Source organism: Cricetulus griseus, chromosome 4 (assembly GCF_003668045.3).
Source record: "Cricetulus griseus strain 17A/GY chromosome 4, alternate assembly CriGri-PICRH-1.0, whole genome shotgun sequence".
Classification (NCBI taxonomy): domain Eukaryota; kingdom Metazoa; phylum Chordata; class Mammalia; order Rodentia; family Cricetidae; genus Cricetulus; species Cricetulus griseus.
In genome coordinates, this window is record NC_048597.1 from 12,342,021 (window position 1) to 12,364,841 (window position 22,821).

The 22,821-nt window shown below is 39.3% G+C and overlaps 1 long non-coding RNA gene across 1 annotated transcript; it reads left to right on the forward strand.

Annotated features, from left to right (window-relative positions):
• Positions 1–3,655: 3,655 nt before the first annotated feature.
• Positions 3,656–21,047, forward strand: LOC107980044. Its single transcript, XR_003484938.2, has 3 exons — positions 3,656–3,714; positions 10,174–10,317; positions 20,956–21,047. It is a non-coding gene; the product is annotated as an uncharacterized LOC107980044 (long non-coding RNA).
• Positions 21,048–22,821: the final 1,774 nt, after the last annotated feature.

Consider the following 22,821-nt stretch of genomic DNA (forward strand, 5'->3'; position numbering starts at 1 on the left):
ATTCACAGTTCCATATCAAGCTCACCATCACAAACAGTGAGGGCAGGAACTCAAGCATGGTGGCAACCAGGAGGCAGGAGCTGATGCAGAGACCATGTAAGGGTGCTTCCTACTGTCTCGTTCATCTTGGCTTACTCAACCTGCTTCCTTACAGAACCCGGGTCTGCCAGAAGAGCGGTGGCCACACCCACACCGGTTGAGCCCTCCCACATCAATTATGAATTAAGAAAATGCTATGTGGTCTTGCCTACAGCAGGGTCTTATGCAGCGGTTTCCTCACTCGAGATTCTCTCCTATCTCATGACTCTTAGCTTATGTGCAGTTGACAGAAATCTAGCCAGAACAGGGGTAAAGCATATTACTATTATTCATATTAACAATGCATAATAATCAGTTTCCTTGTAACATTTTAGTATACATATATACAGCATTTGCTCGTATTCATCTTTATTCATCTTCCATTACTCTTCTTTGTATCTCCCTGCTGATCCCCTTCCTCCTTCTAACTGGTCCCCTTCTTTCACACCTGTTGTCTTTGATGACCTTCTTTAGTGTTGCTTATAGGAGCTTGGACTAGGGACTCCTTAGAGGAGCTTGGATGTTTTTCCAGTAGCTATACCTCTGAAGAAAATGTCCTCCCTTTCACCCAGCAGCCATTAATGGACTATAATTCCTTGGGGGTGCCAAGCTTTATGGACCCTTCTCCCCACCATGATGAAGGTTGACAGGCCCAATCTTACTCTTGACTCCCTTGGATAATCCACAGTTGCTGAGGGTTCAAGCATACAACAGTCACCTCACACCTGGAGGACAGCATCCCCAAAGGCTTTTCCCCAGTCTCCATTTCTTACATTCTGTCCATCTTCTCGTTCAGAATGTTCTTGGAGCATATGTCTTACTGAGAGCCGAGTATTAAACAGTCACTTGTTCTCGGATCTTCGACCAGTTATTAATTTCTGCTCTAACCACCATCCATTGCAAAAAGAAGTTTCTATGACTACAGCTGAGAGCAGCATTAATCTAGGGGCCAAAACATAAGTATTCAGAAGACAATTCGATGGACATGTATGTTTATTCAACAAAAATAACAGCAGCATTAGCGGAAGCTGTAGCCACGCCTACTTAGGGGCTGGCTACAGGTGTGTCTGACCACACTTGTGAGGGCGTGGTCAGAGTGACGTAATGTGACTGCATTTGTGCTTTTGGTTTCACTTTGTTTCTTGCTGTACAGACTGCTCCACGCCAGCTGGCTAGGTCCTCTGTAAGTAAGGCTTTTCCCTATTAAATACCCTTATATTTCTACCTGACTCCGTATTGGTAATTTCCCACTATACTTTTTTCCCTTTTTTTTTTAATTAGAAAGAAAATTATTTTACATGTCAATCCCAGGTCCCTCTCCCTCTCCTCCTCCCCTGCCCTCCCACCCCAACTAATGTGCTACCTATCACATAACCTTTCTGCTCCCCAGGGAGGGTGGGGCCTTCCATAGGGGGTCTTCAAATTTTTTTTATAAATTTTATTTAAATTAGAAACAATTTTATTTTACATATCAATCCCAGTTACCTCTGTGTAGACTTTTAATAGCTTGCTTTCAAAATATAGGATCATGAAGGAGAGTTATGCTATCTATTTTTTTCCTTTTATATGTTGCATGATTTCCCATCCAAGTTTCTTCAACTTTGGGGGGAATTCTTATAACTATTAAGACCTGTTTTTGTATTTTCTATTTTTAAGATTTATTTGTATTTGTGTATATGAGTATATCTGCACATGCTCTCTCGAGTGCCTACAGAGGCCTGGAGGCTGCCAGGTGTCCTGAGCTGGTGTTAAATGTAGTTGTGAGCCACCTGATGTGTGTTGCAGGATACCTGCCTGGGTCCCGTCACCGTTTTAGCAATACTGTTGGCCAATGTCTATGGCTTCTATTGCTAGCTCTGTCTTAAGTATTAATCCATAACTGATATATATATATATATATACATATATATATGCATATGTATATATATAAATATATATTTCTCAAGGTCTTATCTTACCGAAAACGACAAACTAGTGTATTCTCTCCTCCTGGGATCACATAGCGACTCGTCTGTACTACATTTCCCAGAATCCTCCTAGACTCCTAGTCCCACCTATCTTGCTTCCCTGTTGGCCAACAGTGCTTTATTTGTTAACCAGTAAGAGAGACATATACACTGAAGGACCTCCCCCACCATCTCCTCTTTTCTGTCTAAATAAAATGAAAGGTTTTAACTTTAATATAGTCAAATTATATTTACATATAACAAAACAGTTGGTAAGAACTATAGTTACAATATTTAGTCCATTAACATTTAGTAAGATTTAAAGAAAATATTCTATCATCTATCTTATCTTTGTGAATGTAAAGTCTTATATGTAACTTATCTATTATCATAACTAAGGAAAACAATAAATATAACTGTCTGTCTTCAACTCCATCAAAGAGCACAGAAGGATAATATATAAACTCTAGAATTGACAGAGACAACTCGCTGCCTGGTCAGGCACCAGAAGTTCTTTTCAAATGTTGGAGCACCCATCTTCAGCCCATAGGCCGTAATGTGTCTGGCAGACTTTTCAGCAAAGCAGGAAACTTGAAACTGTCCCATCTGTACTGGGAGTTTATCAGTCATTTTTCTCTGTGTCCTGCAGAGTGTCTGGCAGACTCTTCCGTGAAGCAGGAACCCTTCAGGACTGTCCATCTTGTTTTGCAAGTTTAGCAGTCACTTTCCTGTGGGTCCTCCATGTCCAGTTTATACAGCAACAGTCAAACAGTTCAGGCAAGAACGGTTTCTTGCCCAAATGGCTAGTCTCACCATATAGAAAGCAAATTCCAGAATGAGTTTCTTTGATGCCCATTCTCCTTTCTGACAACCAGAAGCAGTTGTGTCTCACTGCCATGAAAAACTGGAAACCAGAAATGCCATTTTCTGTAAGTCTTTGAAAGGTTTGAAGACTATCTATCTATTGAAAATCCATTCAAAGACAAAGTATTCATTTCTATGCCATAATCCCCCTTTACCTCTAAAATGAGATTAGTTGTGATCATTAAACATTTTATAACCAATCCCATTTAAATGAAAAAAATTATAAACAATATTTGGGAATTTGTGTGTTTTGCATTCCAAACTGCTTCCTGCTGGGTGGGGGCGCTGTCCATACCATGGGAATCATGAAAAAACACAGAACCTGGCCAGGTCCTTGTTTTTGTAGTCTGTAAGGCTGTATTGTCTCAGCTATTTTAGATGTTGGAGCTCCTGGGACATGGTTTGGGTGCGGGGGAGGGAGGCTTCATCAAACCATATTATTCTGGAAGGAATGCTTTATGTTTTCTGTGGAAACACAAGCAAAAACTCTTTTCCCAAGTAACCTGTCCTTATACTTAAATTTCGAAGTCAAAACATTTTTAAAATATATACGTTGGATAATCCAGCAGCCTTTGTTTTTAGCAATTGTTCCTATTTCCTCATCAGTAAAACAATTTAAAGACAATCTAATAGCATACAGTATCCAGACTCTCTGTGTACTTTCCATTTTTTATTACTGTATTCATTTTTAATTTTATTTTTTCCTTTTTTGAGACAGGGTTTGTCTGTTTAGCTTTGGCTACCCTTGAACTCACTCTGTACACCAGGCTGGTCTTGAAATCACAGAGATCTGCTTGCTTCTGCCTCCGGAGTCCTGGGATTAAAGGTATGTGCTACCACACCCAGCTACTCTCTTTCTTTCTTTTTTTAAAACCACTTCATCCTGTTTCTTTTTCTCTCCCAAGACTACGTACATTTTTAAACACATTGTAAACTTTAGAGGTTTTACTTTTTCCCTCTGAATCTGTCTTTACTGTATATCTTTATTTTTTTCTGGCCACGAGTCTTTTATCTGCTAAACAAAATTGCTAAAATAAAAGCCATGGTTGTTTTAGCAGCTGTCTTTCCAAGATGGAGGAGGGTACATTTATTGCCAGGACTGAGAGTTGTGCTCACCACCTTGGTCTATGCTGCCATCAAACAGCATGCTGCTGGCTTGGAGATGTGGTGACTACCACTGCCAGCTGCTCGAACACACCACTGAATTGTTAGCAGGGCCCCTTAAAAGAGCCTTGCATTTTTTTTTTTTTTTGCCACTTATGCTGAGTCAGGAAGATTCTTTTTTTTTTATTTGTTTTTATTTAACTCAAAATAGCTAGTAACAAAAAAACATTAAAAAGTATCTATAATACTTCACCATTTAGTTATGTTTTATGCTGATAACACTTGATTACTTTATTCCTAACATGTAATTACACAATCAATCATAAAAATGTATCTTTTAAAGGTTTGCAGCAGGGTTTCAATCTGTAGGTTTGGGCTCTAATAAAAATTCATGACATGGTACTTTCAATTGTCAATATTTTCTCCAACATTTAAATTTATGAAAATCCATAACCACAAGTAGGTTGTTCATCAGCACATACACACAGGTGGGACACACGCTGGGCTCTGTCACTGAGCAAAAGATGACCATCTGTGTGACATCCAGTGGAGAGACAGCAGCAAACACCAAACTCACATTAATCCATACATGATGCCAGTGAAAAGGAACCTATAAGAACAACCACACAAAAGCCTGTGGTAATATCCTGATAATGTACACCGTGGAGGAAACCCTGACACAAACAGTCTATCTGCTCCTGTTGCAACCACTGTCAGCTCACACCTGACTCCAACTGGATCAAGAACTTTGCAGTGTGATTCTAGTGTTCAAAGTGTGTACTTTCTATAGGAAATGGCCCTGGGACTTCATCAGGGGTGTAGCTGGTCTTCAGAGGAGCACTCGTACTTTCCAACACTAGAGTTAAAAATGGGAGGCCAGACTTCCCGCATAGTGTCTTTCTAGGGGACTCTCACGGATAGTGCCAACACCCCATTTCACCTCAAGCACTGATGCTGGAGGCCAACCTGCAGGTGGGAGGCAACTCCACTGTAATGGAAACGAAATGTATTCTATTCTTCAATGCATTCTATTATCAGCACAACTCAATTTCCAGTGTGGCTTTTTCCTCATACTTAGCACACTGGGTCCCAGGACCCTCTTCTGGTGCCAGCACCCCTGAATACAGTATCCCCCTCTGAGAAAAAACCTCACGGCGTAAAGATGAGTATTGTCAAGGTCTGAAAAAAAGGCACCAGAGTTGTTCAGAACGCCCCTGTTCTGAAGGAAGCTAGGACTGTGAATTTTCCCGCTAGCTAGAGCTATGGTGTCATGGAGTTTCAGGTAAGTTGGTAGAGCTATCAGTTTTCTTGCCATTGACATTGAAACTTGCTTCAGCTTCATCCGGCCAGGTAGGGTTTCTACCTGAGCTTCAGGTGAGAGTAAAATATTCCATGAAGAACTCCTTCGATGGCCACATTTGGAAAATCACTGGCTGCAGGCAAGACGTATGGGTCCCCGAGGAACAGCAGCACCGGCTGGTGGGGCAGCTTGCTCGACTCTTCAGATCCTGTCTCATCAAAAGATCTATAACTTTCTGCCTTTGGTAGGGAGGGCAAGTGTCTTACATTGAGGAAATCAAGGAAGAGCTTGGGAAGTTCTTCATTTTTTTCTTTATCCCTTTTTAAATTTTGTCGAGTTTTAAGTGGAAATTTATGCCAAACGTTGCTGGTGCCATTTTGTTACTTGAGGTTTTTCTGGCTTGACTGGTCCCACCACCCTTCTCTGCCCCAATGAAGCACACAGACGCTATTTTGTTAAGTACTCTGGAAAAGCAGGAAGCTTTGTAGCATGAATAATAAAAACCCAGAGACAGATATTGGGGTTAAAGCTGAAAAACAGAGAAGCAAAGTGGCCAGCCACTAAACAGTTCTTACCTCTCCCAATGCTCAGACTGAAGGGGTGATCATGTCCTCTGATTACATCTCCAAACTGCACTGCTCTTCAGACTGCGTAGACTGCAATGCTCTCCACCAAAATCCTCAACCTGGCTGGAGACTAATTGCCAGCTCTGAGACCCTGCTCCTATCTTATGTATGTTCCTGGCTAGTGCTGGGATGAAAGGCATGAGCTGTTTCTCTTGTAGACTGATTCACTCTCATGTAGCCCTGGGTGGCCTTGAACTCACAGAGATCCATCTGCCTCTGTCTCCTGAATCCTGGGATTAAAGATCTGTGCCACCACTTTCTGGCTTCCATGGCTAAATAGTGTGGCTGCTGGAATTAAAGGTGTGTGCCACCACTGCCTGGCCTCCATGGTTGTGGCTAGATTTGCATTCTGATCTGGAGGCAAGCTTTATTAGAGCATGAACAATATATCACCGTAATCTCTCTTAATCATTGAGTCATTTCCTGTTATATCTTTTCCTTTTGACTGGTTCTCAGGTACTCTCATAGCTTCAAATTCTCAGCTCCTTTCATCTCAGGCAACTTAGCCTTTTTATTCTCTTGGCAATTCTTACTTCATCTTCTGCAGCAAGGTATTCTTCACCAAATTGTTGCTTCTAATGATAAGTCCTAGGGAAAATTTAGGGTCAGTCATTCATCTTTCTATCATGTTTCAGTTTTTTACCATGCCCACTTACTACTTCATTTTAGTTGTATAAATATTTGTTGAGTCATATTTATAATTTTTATACCCACTATCTTCTACCCTCTCATTTCAATGATTAATATTTGGAAACACAGTTTCATCTGCAAGCAATTTTTTCTCACCCCAGACTCTTCCAACATTTGGATGCACAAACCTTTTAAATGACCACCCCCCCAAAAAATGAGTGGTTTTAAGTTATATTTTTTTCATGAGGTCTATTTTATGGATATATATTGGTCTTGGTACCTCAGCTATGTCTATGTGATCTCACACATTTTAATTTTCTCTAGATTCTTGCTTGAAATATGGCCTATGAACTGAATCCTGGGAGCTGATTTGAACTTTAGAGTCGAGTTCCACCTCAGATATTCTGAAGCAGTATCTTTATTTTAGCACAATTCTCAGAGAGAACCATCACATCTAGAAGCCTAATGTGGATACAAATAATCACAGAATCTTGTTTTGCAATTTTAAGCTTCAAGCAGAAATCCAGATTAAGCTGAAGGACTACAGTTTTGAAATGAGAACCTGTACACCAGTCCTGGCCAAAGTGTTGTGACTGTGTCTAAACATGGACCATGTCATACAATGTCCATTAGCCACATTGTCTTCTTTTGAATCATAACATCTTAATTGGCAACCTCAGGGACACTGCCGCTGTAAACTTATTTAGTTCTATTCTATGTACCTTAATTATTTTAAACTGATGTGTAGCTGATCCTGTGTATCTGGTGGCTAGCTTATTGGATAATACAGCAGCGGAGACCTCACAAATGTTTCAACACTTAGTAAGAAAATACATATTAGATACACATGTATCTCAAGGGAAGTAGATCAGATAAGCTACAAATTTTCTAGTACTCATACCTGTTGCCTATAAATGAGCCGTGTTCAACTGTTGTTATTGAATGTTCCATATTCTAATAAAATGCACTATTTGTCAAAATGGGTTGTTCATTTTCAAAGAAGCTAGTATACTTGTTGGAAAACCTAATTTACACAAATCTGAGCATCATTTCTCTTCCAAGACAGCCTGAATGACCTCAGTTGCAGTATGTAGTTTCAAAAGCTCAGACTTTGTTCCTGGTAATAAATTATTTTCTGAAGTTTTGAATGATGCACAGAACTATAAGAAACTTGAACAATAAGTTGAGTAATACTTTAATATTGCCATTTTGATGCGATTCACTTATCTTAAGCATGACATTGAATGTAATTTAAAAATAAAATTCTATTTTGTAGAAATATGGATTAAATTATTATAAATCATGGTCATTTTTGTAACAGCTGTTGGCCTACTATTAATGTAAATAACATGATGTTTGTCTTTACCAGTGTAAATATTTTCCAGGATTACAAAATATATTCATTATACTGCTATGATCAGATTGAAAATACTGAAAAGGGGCTGGAGAGATGGCTCGGCAGTTAAGAGCACTGGCTGCTCTTCCAGAGCACCTAGGTTAAACTCCCAACACCCACAGGGCAGCTCAAAACTGTCTGCAACTCCAGTTCCAGGGGATCCAACACACTCACACAGACCTGAAGGCAGGCAAAACACCAATGAACATAAAATAAAAATTAAATAAATCATTGAAAAGAGGAAATAATAAAAAGAAAAGGGAAATATATACTCATTGGTGGGGGATAACCATGATGGGGGAACGGGGAGCACGGTATATCTCAAGTTGTTCAGTCTGGCTGAGGAAAAGAGCTAGTCCACAAGGGTAGCTGCCTCCTCCCTCTCCTCCAGCCCCTACTTCCTACTCTCTACCTTTGGAATGGAGAGTCATATGTTTTTCTTATCTTATTCTTTTCTCTTCCATGGAGCCCACCTGTGACTTTCAACCAGTCCAGGATGGCCATTTATAAACGTTATGAATGTCACAGGTCTTCTTTATCTTCTTTTGATTCATAATTCCTTAATTTGCAATCTCAGGGACAGCACCGTCTCCGGGAGCTTGTTTAGTTCTATCAAAAGGGATAGAAGAAGATAGGAGTACCAGAACTTAAGCAGATTAAAGCACAGTTGTTAAATCCATAAGAAGACAAGATCTGTGAGCATTAAGGATACCCCGGAGCTTCGCGAGAGCTTACTTTAGAAGTGTCATCGCTTTTGTGCTTGCAGGATTTTGTTGTGAAATTTGTTTTTCTTCACTTTCCACTTAGAAATTGGGTCATTAAAAATTGTCAGGCTTTGGGAAGTTAACCCTAAATGCTCTAGGTGCCTCAAAAGCCAGTGCAGTGGATTTCTTAAAGAATGTGAGTGGAAAATGTTTGGAGAAGAATGACGAGTTTAGTGTGTTTCCAAAAGATGTGTTGCAAGCTTACTGGCTACAGACAATGCATGTGCATTAATGCCCTCATCTGGAAAAACTGCCCTTGTCAGATTCCCTTTGGACGCTTCTCCCTGAAGTGCTGCAATTGCTTTAACCTCCCACGCAGGAGGAATTTGACAACACACAGAGTCTGATATTGGTATCATGGCACTTTCTATTCCTTTTGTTTTTGATAGTCTATTTTACACTCAGCATAAGTACTAGGTTAAATAAAAGCATGGCAAGGGCGAGGGCCCATTTTTTTCCCTACCTCTTTTTCAGAATCCCAATATAACTCTGAGTAAATGGTTATTTTGCTTAGCTTGGCAATACTGTTTGCATCTCGGGGGCTATTAATACTCTTCATGAAAAGAACCATCCATGTCTGTTTAATAAAATTTCATATCCTTTCCTTTGAAGCTATTTTAATGCTTAAACATTATATAAATGGATGTTCAAGATGAATGAATGAAGAATAAACCAATTCTAAGTTGAGAATAGCGAGGAACCAGTTACCTATCCAAAGAAGGAAGTTTCATAAGCACAGAAATGCGGTTTATTCTAACAGGTTTTGGTGGGACAAAAAAGAAGTATGTTTACCACCAAAAATTAGGCAGAGTTCAGGGAATCCTGCAGAAGAGGAGGGAGAGGAAGGATTGTAGGAACCACAGGGGCCAAGGACATCACAAGAAAATGCGCAGAATGAACTAACCTGGGCTCATATGGGTTCACAGAGACTGAACCAACAACTTGGGGGCCTGCATGGGACTGACCTCGCTACTCTGCCTATATGTTATAGTTGTGTAGCTTGGTCCTCTTTTGGGACTCCTCACAGTGGGAGCAGGGGCTGTCTCTGACTCTTTTACTGGCACCTGGGACCCCCCTCCTCATACTGGGTCACCTTGCCCAGGCTTAACACATGGGGAAGTACTTAGCCTTACTGCAACTTGGCATGCCATCTTTTGTTGATATTCATGGGAGACCTGCTGTTTCCTGAACAGAAATGGAGGAAGAGTGTTTTGGGGGATGGGAACAGAGGGGGTGGGGTGCAGGGAGGGACTTGGAGGAGAGGAGGGGGTGGGAACTGAGACCAGGTTGTAAAGTAAAGTAAAGAAAGGGAAGAAAAGAAGTTTTTTTTCCTATTATTTTCCATAACTCTAAAGAACACCCATGATAGCAGAAGGAAAACAAAGTGATTGATTAGAAGGTTTGTACTTAAAATTCTCGAGCCTCAGGATAGACAATGTAAGTTAAATGTTTTCTCTTTCCCCAGTTCTGCTTCAGCCAGCCTCTCATCAGATGACTTCTGACATCTGCCATTTGACAAAAACCTTCCGATAGCTTTGCTTACTGGCTCCAGTAAATTTATCGCCCAAGGAAACTTTTACCTTACAAATAGAGATACTCTTCCCTCAAGGTAAGAAGGAAAAATGACAGGGTGTGAATTTGGGGACTTTGTGAAAAGTACACACTTCAAGTCTCTAATTCTAACTTTGTACTTAGTGCCATGTTAATTTCAAGACGGAGTGTCCAATTTTGTAAGGATGATTAAATTTTCCTGCAAGGGGCAAGGTTAAATGAAAACTCGAAGCTTCTAGTTTACCAGCTGCTTATTTTGCTGTGATTAACATAAAAAAAAACATGCACTGACTGGAACTCTTGTGGAACCAAGAGTGTGGCCTGAACTGAGTGACTCCAAGCTGACAGTTCCTATTGAGAAAATCACAACTCCTGCCCAAAGTTCTCCTGAGATTATCCAGGTAAACATAAAGCTTATGATCTTGGAGGCAATTCCAATTAGATAATAGTATGTACATACATTGTGTTTATAGGAAACCTAAACTTCGTTTAAATATTTTCCCATTTAGAGTCACAGGAGATGACTGTTAGTGCACTCTGAAAACCTGAGTACCCCAACACCGTGAACAAAGCTGGGAGTGTTTTAGCAGTAGGAGATAGAGACAGGAGAATTGCTGGGGCTTGTGGCCTATTCAGCCTGGTATAATCTTTGAGCTCCAGATCCCAGTGGGAGATCTTATCTCACAAAACAAACTATCTGGATCCCTAATAATGACAGCTTAGGTCAACCACTGGGCTCTGCATAATCCTTCTCCCAACAAAAATGTCTTCCTGATTTTACAACAAATTAATCAGAAAATGCACTTGAATATTCTCTGAGAAGCATGAAGTGTTTACTAAAATAGTAGTGTATGTTCAGATCTGATATTTGGTCATACAGATTTCAGTATCTCCACCTTTTTGGGAGAAACAAATATTTAATGCCTCCTTACAAACAAGCACTTCAGTATAGGAAATTGAGCCACTCTTCCTGTCAGTTTGGTGACTGGCTTGCAATTTTCGGTTAACTGAAACATTTTTGTTTTTAACATTTATCAAGTGGATACAAATGAAGCAAAAACTGATTTTACAGCATTCGTTCTTTATGAGCTTTCATTTTGTGTGTGGAATCACACCTGCTCTAACCTAATCAGACTGTCTACGCTAATCTTATTCATATTCACGACATGCCATTCTGCATTTTCATGGGAAGATGAAGAAGCAGAGAGTCCATTATTTTATTTGACTACATTTACCTTTTACAGTGTAAAGCAAAACAAAAAACAAAAAACAAACAAACAAACAAACAAAAAACCCCTGCATCTTGGCATGGCCGCTGTTGCCCAGTAACCAAGAAAGCTGTGAAGCATCAATCTTGATGCCACTAAAGTGACGTTCAGTGCATTGGTGAGTCAATCATTTCTCCTAAAGATGATAATCATAGAGTGCTTACTGTGTACATTGAGTCATCTCACGTGCATTGTCTTCTTGAGACTCAAACCGCAAATTACGACTCTATTCTACACGCAAGTTTGGAGGTTAGGCAAGTATGAGGTTGGCACATTCATTGTGAGTGAATTGTCAGAGCTTTGGTACAAAAGGCGGTTATTTATGTATGGGACTAGATATAACAGCTAGAGTCGAGAAAGCACACCATGCTACTGCACTACACGGTACAAAATCACGCGTCTTATAGTGGGTGGCCGTTCCTACTTCAGGCCTGGAAGCATAAGGGGGAAGGAATAGTTCCTAATGTTAAGAGGGACAGTGGGAAAAGTGACTGGAATGAAGACATTCCTTCACTTTTCAGCTCTCTGAGACTCAGCTGGCCGTCTTCACTGGACAGTTCCACTGACTGCATCCTTCAGCTTTATGTTCTGCTGTATTCATTTAATCTCAGCACATGGGACATAGAGTCAGGAGGATTAGGGTCGGTCTCAGGTACAACGTTAGCCATATAGCTGATTTGTGGCCAGCTTGAGGTACAGAGGTCTCTGTCTCTACAACAGCAAGAACAACAACAAAGATACTAATACCAATAGCAATAAAAATAATAGCAACACCACCACCAACAAAAGAATATCTTCATTCAAGCACACGGCACTTTTGAGCGGCAGGAAAGAAAAAGGCAGAAAAACAAGATCAGAAGGCACTCTTTTTAGCTTCTGCAAGCTCATCTTCAAGTCCCATCTACCTTATCTCAGGCCGAGCTCTTGGACCAATTCACTTGCTGTTTTCTCTACTGCTAACTTTGCTTTAGTCTTTCATATTTCTTTACTGTTAAAAGACTGCTCAAATGGAACCTTCAAAATTCTGACCTACATGCCCAGAATATTTCAGTTCAAGATCTGGACTCTTTTGCTTCTCTCCATCAGTTTTTGCATAGTTTCAACTCTTTCGTCTTTGAAACAGCCCATTCCTTTTGTATTTCTTTTAGCACAATGTCATGTCCTGAACATTATCTTATTTCTTTGTGAAGATCTAAGTTTACTGAACAAGGTATTTACTCATTTTGATAATTGTATTTTAGTTGTTTATAGAAGATGTTTGCATATGGAAACAATTTCTTGATATCTGAAATATGGTATCAGTCAAATGGAATCTATACAATAATGTTCTTAAATATGAAGACACGAGGGCTGATTGTTCCTGGGCTCTTGGCTTCTTTATTTTTTTTATTTTATTTCACTATCTTATTTTTAAAAGACAGGGTCTCATTATATAGCTCTGGCTGTCCTGGAACAAGATACAAAGACAAAGTTGGCCTTGTATTTACAGAAATCTATTTGCCTTCACTGTCCCTGTGTTGAAATTGAAGATGTGTGCCAAACGTACATATCCTTACCTCAACACAGTAGATCTGAAGCATGGTTAGGACACCTATTACAAGGCTAGTGGAAAATCTGTTTGGGTTTGCATGACCTTTCATAGTTAATGTAGCAGAACTAACTCTTGCATAGGAAGTGGTTTAGCAATGTAGAAGCTGAGTCAATGATTGTAGCAGACTCGGGGGACCGTTTAGAATTCCTAATTTCTGGTTAAACAAATCTGTATAATGGTAGTTTCAGGATATGCTTGTGGATGGTAAATATTTCCCAGTCTACCATATTTCAAACCAAAAGCAACTTCTGCTCTACATTGCTGTTCATGATGGCGGCAAAAACAGAAGCAGCCTGTGTGCTGAAATGTTAGATGTTCTGTTTTTTTTTTTAAATAAAAAATGTAAATTTCATTCCTGTCGAAGAGAGAAAGCACAGTTTATATCCTTTTCTCATTTTATATTTCAATTAAGCTCACTCCTCTCGCCTCCTTCTTCTCTTGCTCTTTGAATCAGATCCAGTTGGAATGCAGAGAGTAATGTCATTTCTGGTCAAAAATAGACATTTTCTTTTGCATTTACATAATCATTTTCACTATTCTTCCTTGGCTTTTGTTACATGAATGAAAACAAAAAGCTGATAAAGATGTTGGCATGAAAGGCAGAAGTGGAGGCAGAGGAATGGGGATAGGAGAATGGGAAGGCACGTTCATTTCAAGCATTCATGGTGGCATTGTTTCTACAGTTTCTTTTTATGTTCAATTCCTCCAGGGGCAAGATTGTAGCAGGTGTCCTTTCTTCCCATGTGGAATTCATTTTTCACATCCACTGCTTTGTGCTTCGTAGGAGGCTATGTGCAGAGGGAAAGATAAATACCCCCTTCACTATCACAATTCCTCTCCTTGGCGTTTTCTCTCACAATCCATACATTTGTTTTGGGTTGGCCGTGAGCAGTAAAGCATTTTCTCCCTATAATTCTTCCCCTTTATTTATTTGTTTATTTTTGGGTCCTATGCTTCTGTCCTTGTATCAAGGTTGCAATTTTGTATTCTTTTGTTCCAAGTCAGGTTGCTGGTCAATAGATATTTACATATGCAATAGTATTGCAAGACACAAAATAACCCCAAACCTTGTCTTAGCCATTTGTTCTGTTGAGGGTTCTTCACATATATTTGCATAGAAAGCACATTCTCCACACAGTGGCTGCTATTTTCATGATGACCATGACCCTAGTCAAAGATTTCATCATCTCTTTATTGATTTCTTAGTATCATTAAATATATCATGGTTCAAATAAAGTATTAATTATTTTATGCATAGCAGATGTCAAAAGACATAACGACAATACATTTAGGTAGAAGAATTGGCTTGGCTTTTCTTTGCAATTCTAGAATGAAGGAATTCCTTGTTCTACAAAGTCAAATGCTCCAGTGAGCTGAGCTGCGGTTTTGTTTTCTAGACAGGAAAGGATTCAAGAAAGCAGAAAGAAGAACACAAGCAGATTGGTAGTTTACTGGTAAGAGTTAGAGGAGACTTCCTTACTATATTAGCAACTAATGGGTTAAAAAGGTGTTCTTTCATACCTGACTCAGGTAAATGCAGCCTTTTCGATTGGTTGGTTGTGAATCTCCATTTAAAAAAGTTTTTCTCCGTTTTGGAAGCTGAGTTGGATGAAAAGCATGGTTAAGGAATATGGCTTGATGCTGTCTGTGGGGATCAAGGAGGTTAGCACAAAACAATACCCTCATATGTAATTTAATATGTGTTGCTTTAAAAAAGACTAGGCCAACATATGGGAGAGGAAAAGGCCACAGAGTACATGTGACTGTTAACCTTCTTCACTGGGAATGAAGGTAGAGTCATCAGTTTCTAAGCATTGGTGTCCTGGCCTGAAACACACAAACTTTCGTGGGCTTCTAAAGAAAGATCTAAACCAGAACAGAGAATAAGGAAGAGTTTGCAAGGTTGAGGAGTTAAGACGTGCTTTCTTCTGTTCAACCTTGTTTCTTATTCTCATCATTTACATTCTTGAAGCCTCTCACACTGTGCAGCGGACGATAGGAGGGTACATCTTTGGGAAATGTGAGAAGATCTCTAAAAGACGGCCTTTTCTCATTTTGCAAGTTAAGAAATTGAGTGCAAAGAGGTTAATGTATTTGTCACCAGCTTCATAGTAAGTGTCAGGGGCAATTCCTCAATTTGTGTGCATCCAGAGCCTACATTTTCAACCACAACACTGTATTGTCAGTCCTACTAATGAAGAAATCATGCTCTAGTCACTTTATTGCCTCACTTTTTGTATATATTATATGGCAGAGACAGTTCATACATAAGAGATGGATTCCCACATATGGCTTCAACCCCATGAGGGTGGAACTGGGAAGGGATGGGTCATGGCCAGGAGCCATGGGAACAAATGGACAGTTATGTTCACAGGTGTCAATCTGACTTGTATTTGAGACCCATAATCTGGTCACTGCAGACTGCCATGCGTGATTTGAGGCTTTCTAAAACTCTTTCATCTCCTCAGGAAAAACAAGGGCTGTATGGCTTCTTGTTTAAACTCCCATTTGCAATCTAGCTAAATAAAGTGGTGATTGAATATGGATTTCACACAGTATGTCCTAATGGGGAAAGTAACTTAGATTGACTGCATGATTCAGAGAGCTCTTAAAACTTCCAGAAGTCATTTCCCAAAATTGCCATGTTACTGTATCAAGAGGAAGATGCACTATTCAATGAATAGAGTATCACAGTATTATGGTTATTGGAGAATCAAATCATGATCACACTGGCATGCAATTTTAGTCATATTTCTGCCAGTTGTCTTTCAACTCTACATTAATTGTAGCCAGTGACATTTTAGGGTGGTCAGATAGAGCAATTATGATTTTTTTCAGTTGATTTCTGTGTTGGGTGTCCATGACTTTAATGCATTCTTGTTAATAAAGCAATATGCTTTGTTCCTTGCTTAACAAAAATAAAATCAGCAGGATGCCTTACTTTCAGAAGTGCTTGATAAAGTATCCCTCTCATTGAGCTGAGAGAAAAAGCAATGGGCTCCCCCCTTTGTGAGCTCTGTGAAGCAAAGTTCCTAAGTATAATTCAATGTTCTTTATATGACTTTCACACTATATCCTGTTTCCCCTTTTCCAGTTCTTTTGAATAATTCTCACAGTTCTTGGTGAGCTGCTAATCATTTTAGACTGTGAAATCCAGGATGCAATAAAGTACATTACTAGTGCAGGGAGATGAGCCTTTTATTTTTAAGTAATTCAACATGGGTATTTGACACCCTTTTTCATTTAGCAAGAGCTGAAATTCACTGACGAGCTAAAGCTGTCTTTGCTTTCTTTAATATACTAATGCTAATTAACATAAATTAATATACACGACATACTGAAATTAAATATAAATATTCATGCTATACATTCAGGCCATTTATTACTATCAGGCCATTTATTAACATGTGGGAGAAATTATATAGAAATAGCATAGTCTTAGGTTGGCAGACACCCAAGCTAGCATCTGGGAAGGATGCTGAAGGGTGTTTTAACAGCAAAACACCGGTAAATGACAGAATTTGGGGACTGTATTCATGTCCCTCTCCATTTCACACTTTCCTTTCATAAAAATAATTGGTTATGGTTTAGGTGCTGGCATTGAGAAGCAGAGTCTTGAAATTATTGATAGTAAAAAGAAGTGTTGGGGTCTCTGCCCCCTCCCCCCGTTGAGATTGGAGAGAGTGGAGTGCATTGTTTGCCCATCCTGCAGCCTCCCTGAAACCTGGAGACAATCAGAAGCAAAGGGGAGTCAAGTAAAGCAAGATCCCGTTTATTGTTCAACAGCAAAGCCCTCTTAAAGTAATAAAAACACAGGGTGGGAAAAGAATCACCCAATAATTTTAAAGGTATTCCTATTATGTATCTAGTGTCCTATCCCCTCTTGGGCACAGTCTGCTAGTGTGATGACCTCATCCGGTGTGAGTTTGGGCAGCCAATTGGTTTTCTTAGTAAACACTAGAAACCTCACCTTCGTAGCTTCCCCCAGGGCCATCTTGTAATGGCACAGGTCATCAGCATGGGCCACTCCCTCTCCTGGTGGGACATGATCTGTGCTCCTCCACAAGGAAGGAAAACAACCACAAAGCACACTTCACATAGACCCCCCCCTCTCTGCGCGTGTGCATGTGCGTGTGCGTGTGCGTGTGCGTGTGTGTGTGTGTGTGTGTGTTTGTGTGTGTGTGTGTGTGAGGTTGAACCTCTTTCTTCCACGCAGCTATTTCTTTAAGGCAAGTACAGAACACATTCAGTGATGGATGGCAAGGAGGAAGTTCCGGGCCTCAGGTGCTATGCTGTGATGTTTTACTTCCTGAATGGTGGCGTTGTGATGGCCAGAACTCTGCATTCTCAGCCAATATCCTTCTAGTGTGAGCCTCACCTTCCCGGAATGAAAAGTTCTACTGTGAGCCTAATATTCATGGGGTGAAAAGATTCACTTCTCTGGTTTGAAATTTTGTGAAACAAATGTAATGTAAAGGAAATATTTGTGCAGATCACACCCTTACGATTTGTGGCAATCTTTAAGAGGTTGCTCCCAATGTAACAACTGTATTTTCCCCCCATGAAAGTAGAAGTTAAACATTCTTCCTTGAGCCCATTATGATAAGAGCATGCTAAATGGGAACAAATGTACTCTTAAGTTTTGTCTCATCTTAGAAGATTTTTGTGGTTAGTATCAATGACAATTACATCTAAATTATGTGTCACACTTACCCTACATTTATATAGTTATGAATAATTTATTGAAAAGTAAGATTGCAGATAAGTTATTTTAAAACTGGATTTGTTGAAATTGGAAGTCAAAGTAAGTGAAGAGAGGAATTACTCCAATCTTCAATTGCATCAGGAGGCAGATGGTCTCAACTCCAGTCAGTCTTTTAGGTTCTTTTTCTGCTATCTATCTATGCATCTAGTGACCAGAAAACCAAACAGCTTAAATGACATTTAAAGAAGCCGTTATTAGAAAGGGGAAAAAAACTCCTTTGGCTTCTCTGGAGAGAAATCTCTCACCATCAAAATCAATATTTGTTGTCAATCCAGAGAAGGGAAATAAGAAATATCTGGGTGCAATGGAGGGGAAGCTATGAATTTTAAAAAGGAACAAATTGAAAACTTTGCTCAGGCATATATATTTGTAAGCAAAGACTCCTGAACCATAGGGGGTTCAGGTCTGGTGTAGCGATTTGAACTTTTCAATCTTATCTTGGTAGCTTTGCAGGATAAATCTCCAGGGACTTCAGCAATGTTCAAAGGCTTCTTGTGATCATCACAAGTTGGATTGATCTGCACTTCCCAAATCAAATGTATTTATTTACAGGGATGTAGAGAAAATTTAGTTCTTGCTTTTGACAAACATACAGCAACAGGACTAACACTCTGATGTCAATATCTTGCTTAACCTGATGAGACAAGTGCTATCATTATCTATAATTTTCAGAAGAGAAAGGGAAGGCTTGTGGGAGATTAAGGACTACACCCCAGGTGATGTAACTAGGGTTTTATTCAATCTATCTGACCTCAGAGCCCAAGTCCCTGCTTGCTGTCTGTCATCTGTGAATGAGGCTGAGCTCTGGAAGTATCTGGATCCTGTTTGTCATATTGAGTAGCCTCTAATTCTTAAATATGCCCTACATGTTCTTGAAATACTTGAATAGAAATATGCAGTTGCTGACATGATTCTGATACTGCATCATGCCACCTCAAAAATATAGTTTGTCACAAGTACCCACATCAGTGTGCTTGTAAGGTTATCAATATATTTTACAATTTTTTTCTAATTTATTGTTGTTTATTTGTTAAATGCTAAAAGGGGAACTTTAAAGTTGAGACCTATGATGTGCATTTGTTTGAGTATTATAAATTCCACAAAGTAAGAGCTTGTGGTATTTTATTTTTCTGCTTCTGGCTTGCTTCCCTTAACAGAATGCCCCAAGGTCACTTATGTCTCTATGGGTAGTGCTTTCTATGCTAAGATCTGTTTTTATTTTGAAATATGTGTTTACCGGACATACATGTTTGTCTGTCAGGGGTTTTCTTATCAGCAGTTTGAAGATGTCATTTGGTTTGTTCCTGGCCTCTATAGTTCCCCATTATCGAATCATTTTTAGCCTCTAATGGACCACTTTCTTTTTCTGCTTTCAAAATCGCTTTTAGTCAACTGATTAGTTTTCATGTGCCTTAGTATGGTTTTATTCATGTTTAATTTAGCACATCCTTATTCGACTTTAATTTTAAAGTCACCCACATTAATACAAATTACCCCAACCTTAAATACTATCTGAAGCAAACAATATGGTAAATATATCAAGCTGAAATGATATCAGAAGCAGAAGTGTAAATACTTTTTCTGTCATCTACTGATGGATCATGAAAGCAAGACGAGGGTTGCCTAATGATCATGGTACTACAGAGGTGGAAGTGGGTGTCAAGGTCACCTTGTCCTCCTTGTATTCCAGCAGGCAAGCCATTTCAAATGATAGTTCCTCCTTTGCTCATCAATTTTTATGATGATTGAGTTCTTACTTAATTCTGCTAATATCTCATATCTGCTCATTAGTGTTAGATTTTCTGATTATCTTATTTCTATTTAATTACTTTTATAGTAAGTGTGTCCCCAATACTGTCATTGTCATATTGTGTTAATGTTTTTCTTAGACATGAAAGCAACCCTAGACCAAGACCTTCTTGGATGGGGATGATAAAAAGCAGGAGTAAGAGTCAGTTATAGGATGCTCTCAATACTTCCTTCCAGACACTTTTTGAGTATCTTCATTGACTCAACTGGCTCCGAGTCTTGTAATCAGGCTTCCTGAGTATATGACTGGCCCAGAAAAACTGACATTGATTTAAATTGCTTTAATAATAGCAGTTCTTGCACAAAAGAGAGCATGTAATATTGTTCTCTCACTTAAGTCAAAGGGAATTTCACAGCCAGCATTGATGGTATTCTTTTGAAGCCAGCTTTAAATTTATGACATTTCGGCAAGTGGAACAATGTGATATTTGCTGTTCTAGAAATACATACAGATGGATGTCACCAAACCACCAATATTTCCCCAAGTCAGAGCCCTTTTTAACGCTTGGTGTGAGACTGTCCTTGTCATTTTCATCTTTCAGTCAGAGTTTTCGCCCTCACTGAAGCAAGTTATGAGTTTCAGAGTTAAGGGGGGAAAAAGGGACTTCATAAAATATTTGCAAGTAACGTGTAGCAATAGCAGCCTGAATTCTGATAAATAAATTATGGTTTTCTTTAAAAATGAATTATTCCCAGGGGAAAACACTGACAAAAGGAATGCTTCCGTATCTGGTGGGACCAGGGAATCATAATATAGTGAGAGTCTAAAACAGAAATTGGCTCCAAGGCCACCACAGGAAGAATTTAGAAATATGGTGGGGAAAACATAAGCCTGTCTCAGCAATCTCAAAAAGAAACTCTGTTTTCCCAAAGTAACTGTTTATTATTAGCAAATAAGATGTAAAATTAGAGAAATATAGCAAATAAAATCTATTTTGACATTGTAATCATCTTAGTGGTTTGGGGGCTTATTTTAGCCCAGCCATCTTTATCTCCTTTGCTCCTTGGTATTTTCCTTTTAACTTCATACACAGTCATTGAAAAGGCATCAAATGCCAAAAATGAGCTCCAGTGGAGCTTGTTGAGAAGCAGAATGAGATAGAAGTAAATGGCCACATCATCTCTCTTTTCCCTACCCCGTGGACTTACCTGGTTGTATGTCATCCCAATAATGTTCTTGTTCTACCCAGGATGGGCTGTGGCAGTAAAAACAGACACTTGTGTGGGCCAGAGGAGCTCTGTAACATTTTTGTATTTTAACAGATCCGTCAGCCTTCTTCCTCTGCACATTCTCCTCCTGATGACTGCAAAAGGGATTCAGATTCACTAGAAGATTTTGGGCAAAGGTTAACTGGTAAAATACAATTCAAGCAGTAAAATTTTATTTTCAGTAAATACTGAATTCTATTGCTTGATATAATTATGACCTAAATGTTGTATGGGGGAATCTTGATCTTAAACATCATTTACTGTTTATCTGAAATTCAGATGCGAGCATATAGTATTCTCTTTCTACCTTCTACTTGGTTGTTCATTCTAACCTAAAGGCATGTCAGTGTTAGGGTGGATCTTTGTTGTGGGATCTGGGCAGGAGCATACGTTATAGCGAGTGTAAACATTGTCTGGTGGGGATACCGGAAATGACTCTTACAGATACTGGAGGATGACCGGTACCTACTCATTTTGACATTGGTTTGAGCTGAAAAATTGAACATGGATTTCACGACAGAAATTAACTGAAATTCTAATGTTTATTTTACAAAAAATAAGGTGATGCATAAATTCAAGTGCCTATTGGAATACTTGAATTACCTCACCTCAAGTAGTCGTTCTTTTGTTAAAGAGTTTGAGTTGTTTGTAGATATGTTGGAGGCTAATGGATAGAATATGATGTGCTAAGTGCAAACCTGGAAGGTGACATGAAAGCTTTCTATCTCTGTCTTGATATTTACATCTAAAAAGTGAGGCGAGTTAGCCCAACACTGCACTGATGGGTATTAAGTCAACTGATCTGGATGGAAAATTCCTATTATACCTTTATACATTTTCTGCACTTTTGTTAATTTCATGCGATGAAATATGATCATATCCACCTCTTTTCTTCCTTTAAGTTCCCCCACAACTCCCCAGACATGCCTCGTGCCCTCCCAACGTCATGCTCTGCCTTTTAAATAAATAAGCCACTAAGTCCATTTAGTGCTGCCCATATGTGCATGAATGTGGGACCACTCACTGGAGCACGCAAAGCTTACCAGAGGTCACATCTTAAAAAGAAACGTAAAAGAACAAGAAAAAGAAGAGGATTCTCTTCCCCTTAGAAACTATCCACTGCCTAGAGTTCCTCACAAGAGGGTGGGACCTGGAGATCATCCACCAATCTATGTTGGAATTTTGACTAGCTTGATCTTGTGTTGGCCTTGTGCAGGTAGCCATAGCTACTGTGAATTTATGAATAACATAGTCATGCCATATGAAGAAGAAAGCTTTTCAGAGTGTTCCTCGATATACCTGGGATCTTGTATTGTCTCCACCTTCTCTTCTATTTTGCTCCTTGAACTTAGGTATTGTGTGTTAAGGGAGCAGGTAAAGTAGATAACCCATTTAGAGTTGAACATTCAGTATCTTGTTCTTAGCACTGTGGTCAGTTATACATCTCTCCATTGACTGATGTCCATTGCAAAACAAGCTTCTTTGACAAAGGTTGAGTGCAGCCCATATCTATGGATATAAATATAAATTCTTCAAAGGCATGTAGACAGCATGATAATTTAGCAAAATAGCAATAGCAAGTCCTACCCTAGGGCCTATGAATCTCCCCAGATATAGACTTTTAACCATAATTGTAGTACCAGGAATGAAACTCTTTCATGAGAAGCAGGCCTCAAATCTAATCAGAAAGCAGTTAGTTACCCACAACAGTCATGGCACTATTGTACCAGTAGGTCTATCATGGCCGGTGGATCAGTACTGCAGGACATAGGGTTTAGTGCTAGATAAGACTGTCAATATTTTTCCTCATCCAGAAGACTGCATAGCACCTTCTGACATTATGAAAGTTATTAAGCAGGGGAGACATTTCCTGATCAGTTTAAGACTGATTTCTTATATCCTGAAGCCAACATGTGTACT